Source organism: Pelodiscus sinensis, chromosome 17 (assembly GCF_052426305.1).
Source record: "Pelodiscus sinensis isolate ZL-2025 chromosome 17, ASM5242630v1, whole genome shotgun sequence".
NCBI lineage: Eukaryota > Metazoa > Chordata > Testudines > Trionychidae > Pelodiscus > Pelodiscus sinensis.
In genome coordinates this window covers 23,620,480-23,642,323 of record NC_143068.1, presented here as the reverse complement: position 1 = coordinate 23,642,323, position 21,844 = coordinate 23,620,480, and the positions used below count along the sequence as shown (strand labels likewise).

General features: G+C 45.2%; 1 protein-coding gene and 1 long non-coding RNA gene across 6 annotated transcripts in view; one reads left to right on the top strand and one right to left on the bottom strand.

Moving 5' to 3' along the window:
* SULF2 (sulfatase 2) overlaps positions 1-21,844 on the bottom strand; it is a 311,690-nt gene that overhangs the window by 274,964 nt on the left and 14,882 nt on the right. The window lies entirely within an intron of this gene.
* The window catches only part of LOC142818887 (uncharacterized), a 35,347-nt gene continuing 32,693 nt past the window's right edge, over positions 19,191-21,844 (top strand). The window contains exon 1 of the long non-coding RNA XR_012896587.2: positions 19,191-19,271. This is a non-coding gene — a long non-coding RNA (uncharacterized LOC142818887). The remainder of the gene's footprint in view (positions 19,272-21,844) is intronic.

The window sequence follows — 21,844 nt, the reverse complement described above, 5'->3', positions numbered from 1 at the left end:
AAATGGACTGGACCTTGAAGCACAGATTGTAAATAGATAGGAGAGTGCCTATTTAGTTGCAATCAGGTTATTTTCTTTGTTTTGTTGTTTGGTTAAACTTCTTTGTGGTAAGTCTATGTCCTGTTGCCTCCCCATACACTATATTTTTAGCTATAGCTCAGAGATACCATTTCTCTGTGTTTTAATCTGTTCTTTTCTCAGTTGCTCTGTAATACCTAGCAACAAAGTATGTTTATCAAGTATATCTTTTTTATTAATAAAACCACTTTAAGGTAATTTGATTTTTGTGTCCTGGAAGGTAACAGATCTGTGTATGCATGCCTAAGACTGAGAAATCAGCTATCAGAGATTGTTTACTCTTTTTTTTATTCCCAGCTCTCTCATGGTAAAAGAGCTTGGGGGTACTCCTCTGGAAGAAGTCTAAGTGCTTTCTTCCTGGATTCAAAAAGAAAGGGGTTTTCTTTTATTTCACTTAGTGGTGGTAGTTACTTCCGAAGACCAAGGGATCTGTGACCTTGGGGAGTTTAAGCAGTAGCCTTTAGAGGCAAGGATTTTTAAGGTCTTTTGTGGGCCCCCACCTTCTGCACTTGGAGTGCCAAAGTGGGGTACAGCCTTAACACGGTGGCAGTGCTAGTGGGATCATTTTGAATCATGAACACAGACCTCAGGATTTTAAAAGGACACTCTCCCCCACCCTTTTGGTGTTCGGAAGTTTTGGGTTTTTTCTTCTTTTTTTGCTGCCTGAGGGGAAAAAGGAATGCAGAAGGTTAACTGCAAATATCGCATGATATTCTTATTGATAAACTAGGCAAATATAACTTAGATAGGGCCACGATAAGGTGGGTGCATAATTGGCTGGATAACCGTAGTCAGAGAGTTGTTGTTAACGGTGCTAAATCCTGCTGGAATCATAGAATCATAGGACTGGAAGGGACCTCGAGAGGTCATCGAGTCCAGCCCCCCGCCCTCAAGGCAGGACCAAGCTCCGTCTACACCATCTCTGACAGATGTCTATCTAACCTGTTTTTAAATAGCTCCAGAGAGGGACATTCCACCACCTCCCTTGGCAATTTATTCCAATATTTGACCACCCTGACAGTTAGGAATTTTTTCCTAATGTCCAATCTAAACCTCCCCTGCTGCACTTTAAGCCCATTACTCCTTGTCCTGTCCTCAGAAACCAAGAGGAACAAATTTTCTCCTTCCTCCTTGTGACACCCTTTTAGATATTTGAAAACCGCTATCATGTCCCCCCTTAATCTTCTTTTTTCCAAACTAAACAAGCCCAGTTCATGAAGCCTGGCTTCATAGGTCATGTTCTCTAGACCTTTAATCATTCTTGTCGCTCTTCTCTGTACCCTTTCCAATTTCTCCACATCTTTCTTGAAATGTGGCGCCCAGAACTGGACACAGTACTCCAGCTGAGGCCTAACTAGTGCAGAGTAGAGCGGCAGAATGACTTCACGAGTTTTGCTTACAACACACCTGTTGATACAACCTAAAATCATATTTGCTTTTTTTGCAACAGCATCACACTGCTGACTCATATTCAACCTGTGGTCCACTATGACCCCTAGATCCCTTTCCGCCATGCTCCGTCCTAGACAGTCGCTTCCCATCTTGTATGTATGGAACTGATTGTTCCTTCCTAAGTGGAGCACTTTGCATTTCTCTTTATTAAACCTCATCCTGTTTACCTCTGACCATTTCTCTAACTTGCTAAGGTCATTTTGAATTATGTCCCTATCCTCCAAAAAAGTTGCAACCCCACCCAGTTTGGTATCATCTGCAAACTTAATAAGCGTACTCTCTATCCCAATATCTACATCATTGATGAAGATATTGAACAGTACGGGTCCCAAAACAGACCCTTGAGGAACTCCACTTGCTATCCCTTTCCAGCAGGATTTAGAACCGTTAACAACAACTCTCTGACTATGGTTATCCAGCCAATTATGCACCCACCTTATCGTGGCCCTATCTAAGTTATATTTGCCTAGTTTATCAATAAGAATATCATGCGAGACCGTATCAAATGCCTCACTAAAGTCTAGGTATATGACATCCACCGCTTCTCCCTTATCCACAAGGCTCGTTATCTTATCAAAGAAAGCTATCAGATTAGTTTGGCATGACTTGTTCTTCATAAACCCATGCTGGCTATTCCCTATCACTTTATTACCTTCCAAGTGTTTGCATATGATTTCCTTAATTACCTGCTCCATTATCTTCCCTGGGACAGACGTTAAACTGACCGGTCTGTAGTATCCTGGGTTGTTCTTATTCCCCTTTTTATAGATGGGCACAATATTTGCCCTTTTCCAGTCTTTTGGAATCTCCCCTGTCTGCCATGATTTTTCAAAGATCATAGCTAAAGGCTCAGATACCTCCTCTATCAGCTCCTTGAGTATCCTGGGATGCATTTCATCAGGACCTGGTGACTTTCTGACATCTAACTTTCCTAAGTGATTTTTAACTTGTTCTTTGTGTATCCTATCTTGTAAACTTACCCTCTCTCTGCTTGTATTCACTACGTTAGGCACACCTCCAGACTTCTCGGTGAAGACCGAAACAAAGAAGTCATTGAGCATCTCTGCCATTTCCAAGTTTCCTGTTACTGCTTCTCCCTCCTCACTGAGCAGTGGGCCTAACCTGTCCTTGGTCTTCCTCTTGCTTCTAATGTATTTATAAAAGGTCTTCTTGTTTCCCTTTATGCCTGGGATAACAAGTGGAGTTCCACAAGGGTCTGGAAAGGGATAACAAGTGGAGTTCCTCAAGGGTCTGTTTTGGGACCTGTACTGTTCAATATCTTCATCAATGATGTAGATATTGGGATAGAGAGTACGCTTATTAAGTTTGCAGATGATACCAAACTAGGTGGGGTTGCAACTTCTTTGGAGGATCGGGACATAATTCAAAATGACCTTAGCAAGTTAGAGAAATGGTCAGAGGTAAACAGGATGAAGTTTAATAAAGAGAAATGCAAAGTGCTCCACTTAGGAAGGAACAATCAGTTCCATACATACAAGATGGGAAGCGACTGTCTAGGAAGGAACATGGCGGAAAGGGATCTAGGGGTCATAGTGGAGTGCCAGAGTGGGGAACAGCCTTGACGGATACAATGATCAAGTCTCCCCCAATTTGTTATTCTCAGGCATGATCCTGTGCTCACTGTAAATCCAGACTAGCTCAACTGAGCCTCAGTGAAATTATTTCAGATTTCAGTAACAAATCAGAAATGAGACCCTCTCACATCAGAATCAGAAAATATAGAATCTTGGAATATCTGCTCTACATTCCATAGAGACTTCTGTGTTTTGAATAGATTAAATGTTAATTCACCATTTTAAATTTCTAAAAGTTAACATATACAGCCCACTGTCAGCTTCCCTGTCTTTCGGTAGTGTGGAGACATATAAATACATTACTTCAGCTCTGACATCTTTGATTATGCCCCCCTTGCTCTTTCAGCCTGGATCCTGTCCTGTCAGTAATTGTAGGTAGTTAAAAACTAGCAAGGCCCATTATTTCTGGTGGGAAAAAAAAACCCACCAAACCTTTGGAGTGTAAAGGAGAGTCTAATAATTAACAATGCTAGCATTATGTCACCTGGTATATAACAATTAGTTAGCTTCTTTGCTATAGTCAGTGACAGAGGAGGCTTATTTCTGCTTTTAGTTATTCAGTTGAAAATCTGGATCAACTGTTTTAAGTCACTTTGACCCAACAAAGATTTCTTTTAGAGTGGTATGTACAGGAGTGCAAAGGAAATTACATTGCTTATTTTCAAAATACTTTATAAACATTACTTAAACAAGAATCCCTAATTCATATAGAACAAGAGAACTGCATGCAGAAAACTAGATATACACAATACATTTGTACATGCAAGACCTCATTTGCATGCATACTTACCTGTTTTGTCCCTGCCTGTATATAAAAGCTCTACTTGAGCAAGATAAATAAAATATATGCCTATCTTTAGACTGACTGAAATAAATGGTATCTGCCATAAGGCAGAATCAATACAATTGTCAAAGTTTAAAAATGTAGGACTTCCAGTTAGCTAAGCATTTAAGCACTTGCTTAAGTCCCACTGAGGCCAGTATGATTTATGCCTGTTTTTTATTGTTTTTCTAAACTGGATACTTGGACTAGGGATGTAAAATTTTGATTAACTGGCTAATTAAATAGTTGATGCAATTTGCATCAACTATTCAATTAGTCGATAAGGGCGCCTCTGCTTTTGAAGTGTAGCAACAACCCCAGGGCCCCCAGGGCTATTGCTACACTTCAAACAGTCCCCTGCTGGCCCTGTGCTACCCGTGGCATTTCAAAGCAGCAGTGCCATATGGAGCCTGGGGTCAGCAGGGGAGTCCCCAGCTGACCCCAGGCCGCATGCAGCATTTCAAAGCTGCAGACCCTGGGCTCTACACGGCACTGCTGCTTTGAAATGCCACATGCAACCTGGGACAGCTGGCCCGAGACTGCACGCAGCGTTTCAAAGCAACAGAGCTGTGTGGAGCCCGGGGACTGGTCCCAGGTTCCACATGGCATTGCTGCTTTGAATCACCCCCTCTTCTTTCTGAAAAAAGCAGCAAGGAGAGGGGGAAGCGACTAGTCGACTAGTGTGTCGACTAGTCGTTCACATCCCTAACTTGGACCTTTATAAAATGAGGCATTTAGTTTGATACGTAGAAGAAAGGGATATTTAAAGTCCTACAAGCTTGGACTATCCTAGGAAAGCTTCATTGGTTCTGGCAAGTCATTGAAAACTATGGGATCCAGCACCTGATCTGCTCCTGTTGAAGTCTGGATAGAATTGCCACAAACTTCAGCAGAAGAGTTATCTCCTCTTGATGCATGAATAATTCCTAATAGACCCATTTGGGCTATACTCTATTTAAAATTACAATTTCTGCCTTAATCAAAAAAACTCAGCCCTGAAATATCAGTATTTCTCTTTTGCATTTTGAGCTTTAGACATTAATATTTTTGTTTTTTTGTCATAAATTTTTATTTTAAAGATGCAAGATTTAAAAAATAAATGGGGACAGTAAATTACATGGTGCTCCGTGTTCCTAATTCTCTGTATCTTCCTGTCTAGAAAGACATTAGCATTGTTCTGTAGTTTTTAATCAATTTAATTTTAAAGGTAATCTTCAAGTGAAGCTAAGTAGTGGGATGCCATAAACAAGAGTTATATGCAATGAGTCATATTTAAAATGTGCCTCTTAATATTAAAAGCACAGCACTCTAAGCATGTTCGGTTAAACCTAAGAAGGACCGTCTTAACTTAAAAATCTCTTCTGTATTAGTCTCTTCAGGTATGTCTACACTGCCACCCTAGTTTGAACTAGGGTGGCTAATGTAGTCATTCGAACTTGCAAACGAAGCCCGGTATTTAAATATTCGAACTACCATTATTCCTCATTGCAGGAGGAATAACGGTAGTTCAAATTAGGAGCTTTAATTCGAACTACCTAGCCCGTGCCGCATGTAGCCGCGGGCAGGTAGTTCGAACTACCGGGCATTTAAAAATAGCGGCGCCCAGGAACAAATCAACTCTTTTAACAAAAATGAAAGAAAACTTGATTTTTGACACATAGATCAAAATTCTGCTGCAAATAAATCCACACAGCCACAAATAAGGCAAACTCAGAATTACACGGGTATATGTGAAGCAGAAATGGCACACACAATAGTATTTTTGTATTAACGTAATTTTATTTAAATGAAAGACTTACAGAGGCATTCAACTATTACTAAGTTCAAGTGATATTTTAATTAAGACCTTGTGCAGAAATTTGGGTTTGTAGAAAATATCCAGCTGTTTTTAACAATTGATTTTAGCAATCCTATTTTATAAATTCTAAATATGAAATCAGTTTAGGTATGTCTACACTACCCCGCTAGTTCGAACTAGCGGGGTAATGTAGGCATACCGCACTTGCAAATGAAGCCCGGAATTTGAATTTCCTGGGCTTCATTTGCATAAGCGGGGAGCCGCCATTTTTAAAACCCTGCTGGTTCGAACCCCGAGCAGCACGGCTACACGGGGCACGAACTAGGTAGTTTGAACTAGGCTTCCTAGTCCGAACTACCGTTACTCCTCATTTCACAAGGAGTAACGGTAGTTCGGACTAGGAAGCCTAGTTCGAACTACCTCGTTCGTGCCCCGTGTAGCCACGCTGCACGGGGTTCGAACCAGCGGGGTTTTAAAAATGGCGGCTCCCCGCTTATGCAAATGAAGCCCGGGAAATTCAAATCCCGGGCTTCATTTGCAAGTGCGGTATGCCTACATTACCCTCCTAGTTCGAACTAGGATGGTAGTGTAGACATACCCATAGATAATATCTCCATAGTCATTCATACAACATATTTTTCTGTGAACAGTGAAAACATATAGTGTGTGTGAACAGCTTACTTGGAAAGTCAGTATCTACCACATCGTGCCATTGTAATCCTCAAAATAGCTAGCTGCTAAACAGCAACCTTACAATAAAAGAAAAAGAGAAGGAGTGTTTAGGACAGATTGTCTCTGTTATGGTCCTTTATCAGGTCAACTGCTATCTTTAAGATCTGAGTACAGTGTATTAAGTTCTCTTTTCATCTTCCCTAACAACTTTCCCCAGTAGTTCTATTCCCCATACTATTGATTTCTCTTTTTTGTATAGCATCCTTTCCTCTCTGTTATTAGGCATTATGGGAGCTCTCTCCCCAAATGGAACACTTAAAGATTGTGTAAAGGGATTAAATACACGCTCTTCATCCACAAGCTATACTCAGACCTCTTTATATTTACAATTGTAATGACCTTAGTTTAAGTTCAGTTCAGTTTATTATTTTAGACACCTTAGAAATTGCCTTGATGCTTTCTAGCCTTCAAGTTATTTAAGAAATCACTACCTACCTACAAGTCTGGGACACCCTGGGAAAAAAAAACAAAGCAAACTATGAGCAGACAAGGAATGAGGACATGGAGGATACATCTATACTGCACGCTTATTTAGAAATAAGCTATTCCAGAAAAAAATATTCCAAAATAGCTTATTTCGAAATAGCACGTCTACTCTGCAGGGAAGCCTCAAAATTAGTCCAAGGCAGGCTTCCCTAATTTGGATGCACTACCTGGATTTAGAGCCCCAGGAGACACTGGGGTGTAATTAGTTTGAATGGCCCTAGGGAGGAGCTATTTCAAAATAGCAGCAGTGGAGCTTAGGGTTAGGGTTTGTCTTGGTTTGACAAAGCTCTGGCTGGGTTGATTTAGTTAGGATTGGTCCTGCCTTGGGCAGGGGGCTGGATCTAATGACCTCCTGAGGTCTCTTCAAGCTCTATGATTCCATGATACAACACTACAGCTATTTCGAAATAGTTCTTTTGGAAAAGGCCTTGTTCCTCGTGGAATGACGTTTACAGAAGTCAGAATAAGCTGTCTGTTATTTCAAATTTATTTCGAAATAATGGAATTGCTGTGTAGACACTTGCATTGTTATTTTGGAATAACGGCTGTGTAGAGGGGCACGTCCCCCCATAGCTTTTGGACCACCCGTCCGGGCTTCCTGATTGGCTATTAAAGCATACCTGGCCCTTGCGGCCTAGTCATAAAGTTCAGGTCTCTCTAGCCGGGAATATACAGCTCTTGTGGCTCAGTCATAAAATTCAGGTCCCTCTATCTGGGTATATATGGCCCTTGAGGCCTAGTCACCAGAAAAGCTCTCCCTGCCAGGGGGTTGATTGTCCATGGTAGGGAAATGGGTGGTAGGGGGACCCAGGCCCTCCATCTCCACCGGGTCCCAGCCCAGGGCCCTTTAGGCAGAGACTATTGCTCCTGTCTGCTCGGCAGGGAATCTGGCCACTACACACCAAGCTGGTCTCCCAGTCCTCTGCCCTGGGCTGCTTCCTACCCCACCCTGGTACCCCTGTATTCTGCTGGCCTCCCGAACCAGTCCTTATCGGAGCTGGCGCTGGGGTTGCAGGTTTCCTGTCTCTCAGGCGGTGGCTTGGATATCAGCTGCTGCAGAAGCATGAGTACGGGTGTGGGTGTGGGTGCGGCCTGACCTCCTCCTTCCTCTGGCTGCCTCTCAGAGCTCTCTCTGCTTTTATACTCTGGTTCTGCTGGGAGCATGCCCATCAGGGCTAGATGGGTGGGGCCTTCTCAGCCAGGTGGGCCTGGGCTACTCCCTGCCCTTCAGTGCAGGGCCTGTCTCCCCATCACAGGCTGTTGTTCCAAAATAATGCTGCTGTGTAGATGCAGCCATAGAGATGCTATAGAAGAATGAAAGAGACATAAGACATGCCGAGCATCCACAACTCCCAGAGGAAAAATAAACATATTTGTGCTTCCCAACTCTTTTCCGGGATTGAAGGTGCTCAGCACATCTGAAAATCAGGGCCTTGGGCCCTAGGGTTGCCAGGTGTCCGGTATTGTACCGGACAGTCCAGTATTTGTGCGCTCTGTCCTGTAAAAAATATCAGAATATACCGGACATGTGTAATGTCCAGTATTTTCTGATTTTTCCGGATGCGAACTGGACGGAAGCCTGGAGTGGGTGGGGGAGCGGCTGGGAGTCCCAACTGGGAGGTAAGGCCAAGATTGCCCTCAGTCGATTGAGTGTGAGGAGGAGGGGAAGCCTCCTTCTCGCTCATGCGTCGCCGGGAGCCTGCACAGGACAGGCAGCAAGTGCCCAGGTCAGTCCCGCTCCCCGCCGGCCAATTTGCTCACCCCCCTCCTTCCCGGCCAGCAGGTTCTCCCCCACTTGCCCTCCTGATCTTCCCCGGCCAGCCCCCCTGCACCTTCCCCCAGCTCTGCTTCCCGCCGGCCTGTTCCTCTTCCTGATCTCCCCCGGCCAGCGCTGCTGCACCGCCGCCCCTGCCAGCTCTGCTTCCCACCCCCATCCTCCCAGCCAGCACCGCTGCACCCCACCCCCTGCCAGCTGTGCTTCCTGCTCCCCCTTCCTCCCGGCCAGCTCCCCGGTACCCGACCCCCCCAGCTCTGCTTCCCACTGGCCCGTTCCTCTTCCTGATCTTCCCGGCCAGCACCGCTGCCCCCCCCTCCGGCCAGCTCTGCTTCCCGCCCACCCTTCCTCCTGGCCAAACCCGTGGCCCCTGACCCCCCGCCAGCTCTGCTTCCCACTGGCCCGTTCCTCTTCCTGATCTCCCCCGCTGCGCCGCTGCACCCTTCCCCACCAGCTTTGCTTCCTGGCACCCCCCCTTCCTCCTGGCCACCCTCACAGCCCCCAATCTCCCCTAGCTGTGCTTCCACTCCCCCTTACTCCCAGCCAGCCCCGCCTCCTCCCGGCCGGTCCCCCCTCCCCCGATATCCCACGGCCAGCCCCGTTCCACCCGACCCCCCTCCCATGACCAGCTCTGCTTCCCGTTGGCCCCTCCATCTCCCCCAGCCAGCCTCGTTGTGCCCCCCTTTTAGCTGTTTCCAGGCCCCCCCCCTTGCCAGCCAGCACCGCTTCCTTCCTGGCCGGTCCCACTCCCTCCCCCCATGATGCTTGTCCTGGTTTTTGTGTTTTTTTAAATGACTACATGGTAACCCCTAGCAGTGATCCAGGTTCTTGGATTTTTTTTTTTTCTCAAGAACTTTGGTCCACCCCACCCTTTTTTTCCTTCAACAAAAGTTTTTCCCGAATGTTTTTTTTTTGGGGGGGGGGGGGGAGTATTCTGTATTTTTGTTTCAACCATCTGGCAACCCTATTGGGCCCTGATCCTGCAATCAGAGACATACACACAAACAGACCTATGTGTAGCTATACTGAAAAACATGGGACTCCGTGGGTGCTAAGAGTTCTCACACCTGGGTTCTAACACTCGAAAAATGGGGCCTAAATATAAATTTAAGTGACACATTTGGCTTACCCTACGTGCCTTCAATCACTATCTGTAAAACAGAGCTAAATGTTTATTTAGCTCCCATAGTTGTGAAGATTGATCAGCTAATATTTATGCAGCACTTGAATAATGAAAAAATCTTAAAATAAGCAAGAATGTTTAAATAAAACTTACGTAATTTTGCATTTGTCTGTTCAAACACAAGCCACTTCCCAAATCTGCACTTTTCCTGGCAGTCAGTTCATGAAGAATTACAGTAAATGTGTGGGCTTTTGCATGTTGATGTTATTCCCATAAATTGTGGCCCCCCCAAAAAATTATTGCTGTATGTTATATCCCGTTTTCAGGCTGCATCAGAGGAATTGTCCAGATATGAAAGTTACTTATTGTTTATAAAAACAAAAAGGATTTCCCCCACCTAGATTTAAAGAGTATTTGAAAGGACCACTACCTACAAAACCACCATTAATGTTTGGTAAACATCACAGTAATATTAGAAGTAGGGCTAAAAGAAGTCTTTTCAGCATATATTTTTAATTCCAATTGACTTTTAAGTTATTCTCATGTGCTAAATGGTTTCGCAAAATTTAGAATAAATAAATGTCAGAATGACTTTGGAGAGATCACAGATGTAAAGCATAAGATGCCTTTTCTGTATCTGTTACAATTAATCTGTTTGTCTAGAGCCTGATAAACAGAAATTAGAGCCAAAAAAGAGGTTTTGCCATTATTAACGAAATAGCAATGGTTTAGATTAGAAAGATCTCACTTAACATAACATAACTTTAACTACAACCGCATGAAAAATCCCAGAGTTAGCTCTTTTCACAGACTTAGATAGCTTTTAGCTATATTAAACCAATGATGATATTTTTCTTCATCTCTTAGGACTCTATTTAGCAGTCCTCTCAAAAGGCAAATCACTCAGAATGTGTCTACACAGCAGCTTAAATCAAAATAAGCTATGCAAATTGAGCTACATCAGCTGCGTAGCTTATTTCAAAACTGGGAGTGCCTACACAGCACTTATTTAGAAATAGAGCACTCTTCCTTCAACTTCCCTTACTCCTCATACAATAAGGGTTACTGGCGTCAGAGTAAGAAGTCTCCAGCTTGACAATATTTCAACATTATTTCAAAATAACTGCCTGCTGTGTAGACAGGGATGTTATTTCAAAATAACGGTCATCAATTTGAAATAATGTTGCTGTCTAGACATCCTCTAAGTGGCTTGACATGCAGATGAGACTCCAATTGAACAGTAAGATGAAACCCCAAGGAAGAGATCTCGAGATGTTATATGCCTTCATCTTCTATCAAAGCATACATATCCTGTACTAATTGCAAGCACGCCCTCAAAAAAACAAAAAACAAACAAAAAAACAAAAAACTAAGCTGCTGCTGCTGAAAGTACAGCTTGAAACTCCCGGCTACGTCTACACTGGCCCCTTCTTCGGAAGGGGCATGTTAATTTCCAACTTCAGAATAGGGAAATCCGCGGGGGATTTAAATAAACATGGCCGCCGCTTTTTTTCCGGCTTGGGGAAAAGCCGGAAAAAAGCGACTAGACTGGCGCGATCCTCTGGAATAAAGCCCTTTTCCGGAGGCTCTCTTATTCCTACTTCGAAGTAGGAATAAGAGAGCCTCCGGAAAAGGGCTTTATTCCAGAGGATCGCGCCAGTCTAGTCGCTTTTTCCGGCTTTTCCCCAAGCCGGAAAAAAAGCGGCGGCCATGTTTATTTAAATCCCCCGCGGATTACCCTATTCTGAAGTTGGAAATTTACATGCCCCTTCCGAAGAAGGGGCCAGTGTAGACGTAGCCCCCTAGTCTGGAACCCTCAGGACTTCACTGGTTCTGAACAAGAGAATTTTCTGGGCCATGAGAGGTCAATATTGTCTATCAGCATTACCAACACTTCCACTGCTTCCTGTGCCGTTAGAGGACATTTATGAGTAAATTAGAGATTAATATCAGCACAGAACACTGAGAGCCAGGACTGGTGGCTATAAACAAACTTTATGGGACCATAGGAAACTTGGCCACACTCATGGAAAGTGGACATCCAGCTAACTAAAATCAGTCTGGATGACAGATGTTTCTGGGTGAGAGAGGTCTAGATTTGGAAAGGTTCAACCTATAGATAGGCCCATATACCAAGGTTAATAGAAGCAATGACACAAGAGTAGCTCACGGCAGCCTTGGACATGGACAGGTAAGCAGAGTTCAACACACAAGTGACAAAACAAACAATTATAATTTCCACTATGATGCCCAAATATCAGACATTAGAATCTCATTAAGAAACGGATCTTCTTATTTTAGTGTTGTCAGTGAGGCTGTGTCTAGACTACATGCCTCTGTTGGCAGAGGCACGTAGATTAGACAGATCAGCAAAGGCAAATGAAGCCACGATTTAAATGATCGCGGCTTCATTTACATTTACATGGCTGCCGCGCTGAGCCGACAAACAGCTGATCAGCTGTTTGTCGGCTCTCGCGCTAGTCTGGACGTTCCCCCTGTCGACATCAAAGCCCTTTGTCGGCAGCCCCGTTATTCCTCGTGGAATGAGGTTTACCAGGGCTGCCGACAAAGGGCTTTGATGTCGACAGGGGGAACGTCCAGACTAGCGCGCGAGCCGACAAACAGCTGATTAGCTGTTTGTTGGCTCAGCGTGGCAGCCATGTAAATGTAAATGAAGCTGCGATCATTTAAATCACGGCTTCATTTGCCTTTGCTGAACAAACAAATCTACATGCCTCTGCCGACAGAGGCATGTAGTTTAGACGTACCCTGAATGTTTAAAAAATAAATCTGCTCCTGCAGTGCAAAATTTTATCAGGTAATGTCATAGTGTGGTTTTGGTAGTATATTAAAATGAGTCTCATACTTCTTTTATTCACAAAATGACAGATGAGGGTCAAAAGTACCCTTTGGAAGATAGGAGGAACTTCCAATTGAGAATTCAGCTCTTCAGCGTCTCATTTACTCACACCCAAGCAAACAAGAAATCTTAAATTTTAAAGTCTCAGGTATTTTTGATACAGGTGACTCCCGACTTACAACCCCCTACATTTACAACCATTTTTTTCATGCGAGATAGCTCCTAAAAGCCCCCAATTTACATCTGCAGCTCACATTTATGACGGTGTACGACACAGACGCCATGCATCATCCCAAAACAGGAAATGTACAAAGTCAGTCAGACTCGCTGGTCTGCAGCTGCTGCTTGAACTGTACATGTCTCCACCACATCTGTCTTCACTTTTTAGTCATTTTTGTGCATTATTTGAACTATTTAGTTTTCCTCTATTTCCATAGTCAATTTTGGTATTTTTAGGGTATGAAATGGATTTCCAGGAACAGAACCACCATTTATAACATTGCGCTTATGGGAAATAAGGGTTCAACTTATGATGGCTTGACTTATGACGATTCTCCAGGAACCAATTAGGTTGTAAGTGCGGGGGTCACCTGTATTAGAATAATTATAACAGGCAAATAAACCTGAAAAAGTACCTAATTCAGAATGAGACATAATTCCTTTTCTCTGTGGGTGTGCCTACACTACAGGGTTTTTTTTGACAAAAGTTGGTTTTGTTGACCAAACTATATCCGTGTCTACACTACCACCATGTTCTGTAGACAGAATGCAGCAGTTTTGTCGACAGTGATAAACCTCATTTAATGAGGAATAATGCCTTTTTTCAAAAGTACTCTTTCGAAAAAAGGCACTATTGCATGCAAACTGTGCATTTTTGAAAGAGAGCGCCTAGACTCTCTTTCGAAAAAGTGGCTTGCTTTTTCGACAATACTGATCATAGTCTAGATGCTCTTTTTCGACAAAGGCTTTGTCAACAGTATCTGTTGACAAAGTAAAATACAGGACTATGTAGCACTTTAAAGACTAACAAGATGGTTTATTAGATGATGAGCTTTCGTGGGCCAGACCCACTTCCTCAGATCAAATAGTGAAAGAAAATAGTCACCAATAGTTCACTATTTGATCTGAGGAAGTGGGTCTGGCCCACGAAAGCTCATCATCTAATAAACCATTTTGTTAGTCTTTAAAGTGCTACATAGTCCTGTATTTTGCTTCAGCTACACCAGACTAACACGGCTACATTTCTATTACTGTTGACAAAGTCTCTGTTGAAAAAGGCGTGCAGTCTAGACATAGCCTGTATGATTTAGCACTATTTTCTGAAACTGGGTTTCCATTTTTTTTTTAAATATAGCAATGTTAAGGAAAATTTAGAGGGGGAAAAATCTACATGAAATTCTATAAAACAGTACATAGAATCCTAGGGCTGGAATAGACCTCAGGGGGTCATCAAGTCCAGCCCCCTGGCCAAAGCAGGACCAACCCCAACTAAATCATCCCAGCCAGGGCTTTGTCAAGCTAGGACTTAAAAACCTCTAGGGATGGAGATTCCACCACTTCCCTAGGTAACCCATTCCAGCACTTCACCACCCTCCCAGTGAAATAGTTTTTCCTAATATCCTACCTAGACCGCCTACACTGTAACTTGAGACCATTGCTCCTTGTTTTGCCATCCATCACTACTGTGAACAGCCTCTCTCCATCTTTGAAACCTCCCTTCAGAAAGTTGAAGGCTGCTGTCAAATCCCGTCTCACCCGTCTTTACTGCAGACTAAATAAGCCCAAATCCCTCAGTCTCTCCTCGTAGGGCAAGTGCTCCAGCCCCCTAATCATTTTGGTTGCCCTCCGCTGGACCCTCTTGAATGCGTCCATATTCCTTCTGTAGCGGGGGCCCCAGAACTGGATGCAATATTCCAGATGTAGCCTCACTAGTGTTGAATAAAGTGGAATAATCATTTATCTAGATCTGCTGGCAATGCTCCTCCTAATTCATCCTAAGGCCCTGGAGGTTTTTCCTTCCTCTGTAGCATTTGGTACAGATCACAGCTGGAGGATTCTCTGCATCTTCAAACTATTTGAAGGCTTCAATATCTGAGATACAGGTGAGAGGATTATTCTAGGAGGGGGTGGGTGAGATTCTGTGGCCTGCATTGTGCAGACTAGATGATCATAACGGTCCCTTCTGACCTTAAAGTCTATGAGTAATATGGCATTAGCCTTCTTGGCTACAAGGGCACATTGTTGACTCATATCCAGCTTCTCATACACTGTAATCCCCAGGTCCCTTTCTGCTGAACTGCTACTTAGCCAGTCGGTCCCCAGCCTGTAACAATGCTTAGGATTCTTCTGTGCCAAGTGCAGGACTCTGCACTTGTCCTTGTTGAACCTCATCAGATTTCTTTCGGCCCAGTCCTCTAATCTGTCTAGGTCACTCTGGACCCTGTCCCTGCCCTTCAACATATCCACTTCTCCCCCTAGCTTAGTGTCATCCTCAAACTTGCTGAGGGTGCAATCCATCCCCTCATCCAGGTCATTAATGAAGATGTTGAATAAAACTGGAGCTAGGACCAGTCCTTGGGGCACTCCACTTAAAACCAACTGCCAACCAGACATCGAGCCATTAATCACTACCAATTGGGCCCAACAATCTAGCTAGCTTTCTTTCCACCTTACAGTCCATTTATCCAATCCATATTTCCTTAACTTGCTGGCAAGAATATTGTGGGAGACTATATCAAAAGCTTTGCTAAAGTCAAGTTATATCAGATCCACTGACTTCCCCATGTCCACAGAACCAGGTACCTTATCATAGAAGCTAATCAGATTGGTCAGGCATGACTTGCCCTTGGTGAATTCATGTTGACTATTCTTGATCACTTTCCCCTCTTGCAAGTGCTTCAAAATGAATTCCTTGAGGATCCCCTTCATGATTTTTCTAGGGACTGAGGTAAGGCTGACTGGTCTGTAGTTCTCTTGATTGTCCTTCTTCCCTTTTTTTAAAAGATGGGCACTACACTTGCCTTTTTCCAGTCATCTGCGATCTCTCCTGATCTCCATGAGTTTTCAAAGATAATGGCCAAAGGCTCTGTAATAACATTTGTCAACTTCCTCAATACCCTCAGATGCATTAAATCCAGACCCATGGATTTGTGTATGTCTAGTTTTTCTAAATAGTTCTTAACCTGATCTTTCTCCACTGAGGGCTATCCACCTCCTTCCCATACTGTGTTGCCTAGTGCAGTAGTCTGGGAGCTGACCTTGTCTGCGAAGAGAGGCAAAAAAAGCATTGAGTACATCAGCTTTCCCCACATCATCTGTCACTAGGTTACCTCCCTCTTCCAGTAAGGGCATCCACCCTCTCTGAGCACCCTCTTATTGCAAGCATGCCTGTAGAAACCTTTCTTGTTACCCTTCACATCCCTTGTTAGCTGCAATTCCAACTGTGCTTTTGCCTTCCAGATTACTCCCCTGCATTCTCAGGCAATATATTTATATTCCTCCCTAGTCATCTGTCCAAGTTCCCACTTCTTGTAAGCTTCCTTTTTTGTGTTTAACATCACCAAGTATTTCCACGGTAAGCCAATCTGGTTGCCTACCATATTTGCTTTTCTTACTGTGCATCAGGATGGTTTGTTCATGTGCCTTCAATAAGGCTTCTTTAAAATACAGCCAATTCTCCTGGGGTATGTTTACACTGCAAAGTTAATTCAAAATAACAGTCATTATTTCGAATTAACTTTAATAGCGTTTATACATGCAAACTGCATTTGGTAAACCTCATTCTACTAGGAGTAACGCCAAATTCAAAATAGCTATTTCGAATTAAGTGCTGTGTAAACTCTTAATTTGAAATAGGGGCCTCCAGCCCTTCTCAGGGAGCCCTGGTGGCCACTCTCGGCACAACCAGGAAAACTTACTCTCTTCTCCCTCAGCCCCGGAGCCATTAAAGGGGTAGACCCTGGCCACAGTGCCTGTGCCAGCTCCAAGCCTGCCAGCCCAGAGCCAGAAGTGGCCACTGGGGCCCCTGACCCGGTGGCCCCAAAACATAAGCCAGCAAGTCACTGGCAGCCAGCCCTCCACCGCTCCCCAGGAGCAGTCTGCCAGCTTCCAGGAGCCTGAAAGAGCTCGGAGAAGGCAGGCACCTTCCTGGTCCAGGGTAGAGATCATGGACCTTATTCAGGTTTGAGGGGGAGGGGGATGCCCTCAACGTCCATGATCTCCGCACTAGACAGAGGAATGCGGCTGTCTATGGCAGGATAGCTGCCAATCTGGCCACCAAAGGCCACATGTGAACCCAGGAGCAGGTTTGCATGAAAATCAAGTTGGTCTGGCGAGATCCCCAACCCTGAGCTTCCCCTCCCTCTTCCTCCCCTTACTTCCCCCTTCCAGCTCCCTCCTCCCAGGTTTCCCCTTCCCCTCTCCCACCCTCTCTTTTCCTCTCTCCCACCTCCTTTTCCCAGTCTCCCCAGAGGTTCATCTCCCTCCAGTTTTGTTCAGTAAACCCAGTTTCTATTTTTGAACATACGTGTCTTTTGTTTGACATCAGGAAGGGGGGCTAAGGAGGGATAAGTGGAAGGACGTGAGGGAGGAATGGGGTATGAGCCCCCAGTGAGGAGGACCAGGGTGGCTCTGAGGGCTCCTTGGGGTGGACGCTCTCCCGCAGCGCCTCCTGGACCCTGACAGCCCCCTGATGGACCCCCCCAGATGGCAGCCTGCAGCAAGTGCAGCCGGGCTGATGGCAACGACCCCACGAGACACCCCGACATGCCCAGAGGCAGCTTTGGCTCCATGTGGCCGAGTGCTGTGGTGTCCCAAGTGCGGGCACTTAGGGCACTCCAAGACAGAACTGCTTTGCTGTCCCTCATCGAGGTAGACAAGGAAGCGGGGAACCCTGAGAACTGTCTCTCAGGGTTGGGGGGAGGGTCCCTTTAAGCACAGAGCTCAGTTAGCCTCAGGCAGCAGCCCCACATACTAAGTTCTAACCTGATTCCCTACTGGCACTGAATCAAGATAATTCAAAATAGTGCTGTAGTGTAGACATACCCCTAGACTCCTTTCCCCTTCATGTTCGCATCCCAGGGGATCCTACCCATCAGTTCTCTGAGGGAGTCAAAGTCTGCTTTTTTGAAGTCCAGGGTGTGTATTTTGCTGCTCTCCTTTCTTCCTTTTGTCAGGATTCTGAAATCTACCATCTCATGATCACTGCTTCCCAGGTTGCCACCCACATCTACTTCCCCTACTAGTTCCTCCCTGTTTGTAAGCAGCAGGTCAAGCTGCAAAGTTATCTGTATACATATTAAAGGGAGGAAGTAGCACCAGAGTTTAATTCCTCCTAAAAGCTGTAAAATAACTTTAACAAAAATAACCACCAAAGTTCCATGCTTCATTAAAATCATTAAAAGTGTCAATCTCAGAGGAATGGATACTACGGAGATGGAGAAACTTAGAATAGGTTCAAATGTCAAACACAGTAAAAACCACATATAATTTAAAACTGTAAAACCCTTTCATGCTTGTAACTGGGAATAAATTAAATTATACATCATTATATAACAAGCACACACAAAAGTATTTATTAAAAATGACTCAAAGGGAACAGTCATAGAAAAAGTTATGTGCAGAAATCTGGTGAAAGAATAAAGTCACTGTAAACATAATGACTCTTCCGTAATTAAATTCTGGCAACTTATCATCTCTACAAATATTTAAATGGATATATTGTTCCTCACTTTCCTGTAATTAAATACTGCTGTGTAGAGTTGGAGTCATAGAATAGATATTGGGTTCCATCCCAGATATAGATGCAGTTCTAAAACATGCTGAAGCAATTACAACATAAAGGGCCAAATTTCTCCTTTATTTATATTTAAGGCCACCTTTCAGCATCTGTACTTGGGGATTGAGGGAGGGGCCATGCCTGCAGTGTTCCTGGATCTGTCCTACTGTAGGAGACGTGGTAGTCTATATAGGGGTCGGGGCAAGGGACTCAGTTCCCCAAAGCTCAGCCCTTCTGTCAGACAAGACCACCAGAGCCAGTATCCCTGGGCTTGAGGCAGGGATTGGCAATCAACAATCCGAACCCTGGTTTCTCAGCCAGACAGGGCTATGGTCAACAAGAGTCAGTTTCTATAGCCCCAAGCAGGGCAGGATTAGTTGCACTCACAGCTCTGGTTTTTCAGTCAGACCGAAACAGTTCAAGTTTCCCTGGCCTTCAAGCAGCAAGGGGCAGCTAGCAATACCAGCTCTGCTCCTGCATTCAGACAGAGCCAGTTCAATACCAGTCTGGGTTCCCTGGCCTCTGTGCAGGAAAGGGCAATCAGCAATCGGGGTTGTGTTCTCACAAACCTTCATGACCAGCAGCCTGGGGGGTAAAGGGTTAACTGCACCAAGCCAAGTAGCAATCGGCCAATAGAAATGAAGATAGGGATTTCAAACTGAGACAAAGGAATTTTGGGGTTTTCCCTTTTTTGCCTCTGTGCCAGTTTGCTCTCCAGGTACTGAGAGGGACAGAAGACATGTCTCTCTCCAAGAAAAAGACTCTTCAAAATGTGTAAGTAGGATAAAGTTTAGATAAAACCATTAGGTTTTATTGTTTTCTGTTGTGGGACTTTGGATCTGATGTCTGTGCTGTTAGAAATGGGTTTTCCTCTCTTTTGTAACTAAGTTTTGACCCATGGGAGTCCCCATGAGTATATTAATTGGTGACTTTTTCCATCTAGTCATTATGCTTGCAACAGGAGTATTGCTTTGATGATAAAAGTTCTTTCTTTTTTTTTTTAAATGAACCTGGCATTGATTCATTCCTGTGTCCTAGAAAATCAGTCTGTGGAATTTGCATGCTTCTGACAGGGGACAGTAATCATAGACTGCAATATGTATTTCCTCTGGGTATGTCTACACTACGTTAATTCGAACTAACTTAGTTTGAATTAGTTAATTCGAACTAAGCTAATTCGAACTAACGGATCCAGACTAAAAACCTAGTTCAAATTAGCATTTTGCTAATTCGAACTAGCATGTCCACATTAAGTGGACCCTGAACCGGGCTTAAGGATGGCCGGAAGCAGTGCCGGCAGGGCATCAGAGGAGGACTCAGAGCGTGGAGATGCTGTCTCAGGCTAGCCGAGGGCTGCGCTTAAAGGGTCCCAACCCCCACCCTGGACAGACAGTTCTCAGGGGTGCCCCGCTTGCAAAGCAGTCCTGGCTCGGAGTGCCCGGAGTACCCACACTGGGCACATCACTCGGCCATCAGACCGGCTGCACTTGCCGCAGGCTGCCATCTGGGGAAAGGGGACAATTGGGGGGCTGCAGGAGAGCTTCCACCCCCAGAAGCCCGCAGAGCCAGCCCAGTCCTCCCCATCGGGGGCTCGTACCCCATTCCTCCCTCACCTCCTTCCACTTACCCCTCCCTAGCCCCTCTTCTTGATGTACAAAATAAAGATAACGTGTCTTCCAAAATGGAATCTGTCTTTATTGAACAAAACTGGGGGAGACTGGGAAAAGGAGGTGGGAGAGGGGAAGAGAGAGGCTGGGAGAGGGGAGGGCAACTAAAATGATCAGGGGTTGGGAACAGGTCCTATATGAAGAGAGGCTAAAGAGACTGGGACTTTTCAGCTTAGAAAAGAGGAGATGGAGGGGGGACAGGATAGAGGTCTCTAAAAGCAGGAGTTGGGTAGAGAGGGTGCATACAGAAAAGTTCTTCATTAGTTCCCATAAAGAAGGACTAGAGGACACCAAAGGAAAGGAATGGGTAGCAGGCTTCAAACTAGTAAGAGAAAGTTGTTCTTGACAAAGCAAAGAGTCAACCTGTGGAACTCCTTGCTGCAGGAGGCTGTGAAGGCTAGAACTAGAACAGAGTTTAAAGGGAAGTGAGATAAAGTGATGGAGGTTGAGTCCATGGAGTGCTATTAACCAGGGTGTAGGAGTGGTGTCCCTGGCCAAGGTTTGTGGAAGGCTGGAGAGGGATGGCATGAGACAAATGGCTTGGTCACTGTCTTCGGTCCATCCCCTCCAGGGTCCCTAGGGTTGGCCACTGTCGGCAGACAGGCTACTGGGCTAGATGGACCTTTGGTCTGACCCAGGACGGCCATTGTAAGCTCAGGGCTCAGGGTCGGGGGTCTCAGTGGACCCCCTTGATTCTCTTGCACTCCTGCTCCTGGGTGGCCAGGCTTTCAGCTCTCCTGCCCTAGCCGGCCACTTTCCTGTGCCTAGTGCGGAGATCGTGGACAAGGTCCACGATGTCTGCACTAGCCCAGGCGGGTGCCCGCCTCTTGCGGTCCCGGGCAAGCTCCCAGGAGCCGCTAGCCTGGTTCCGGGAAGAGAGGGAGGGCTGGGGGGCATCGGGTGGGTGGCTCGATCCGTGCCAGGTGCAGGGTCTGCTGGCTGGATGCTGGCAGGCTTGCACCTGGCACGGGCACCGTAGCCAGCCCGTGCCCCTTTAAGGGGTCCGGGGCCGGGAGGGGGCAGACGAGTTTCCCTGGTGTTGGCCAGAGTGGCCACCAGGGAAAGCTGGGGAGGACTAGCCTACCACTAGTTCGAATTAAGGGGCTACACACCCCTTAATTCGAACTAGCTAGTTCGAACTAGGCTTAATCCTCGTAAAATGAGGTTTACCTAGTTCGAACTAAGCGCTCCACTAGTTCGAATTAAATTCGAACTAGCGGAGCGCTAGTGTAGCGCCTATGAAAGTTAGTTTGAACTAACATCCGTTAGTTCAAACTAACTTTGTAGTGTAGACATACCCTCTTTCTTTTTCAAGCTCTTTGGAGAAAAGAGCTTGGGGTGCCCTGGGGTTGGTTTCAAGTGTCCACCCCTGTTTGTGGGTTCAAAAGCACTTGATGGTGGCAGCAGATTTTATCCCCAAAATCTAGGTTTTTAAGATTTTGGGGGGAAGTTTTATACCAAAGCCTGGAAAGATAAGGTTTTGGGGTACTTTTGCGGACCCCCACTTCTGCATTCATCGGGCCAGAGTGGGGAATCAGCCTTGACACAGATGGACAGAACCCATTCAATAAAAGTCGGGGCTCTGGCCTCTCAGCAGGAAAGGGATGAATATCACCGCAGTCTACGGACCCAGGTAAGGGGTTGTGTGATGTAGCACAGGCCTCCTGGCCTCCAGAGAGG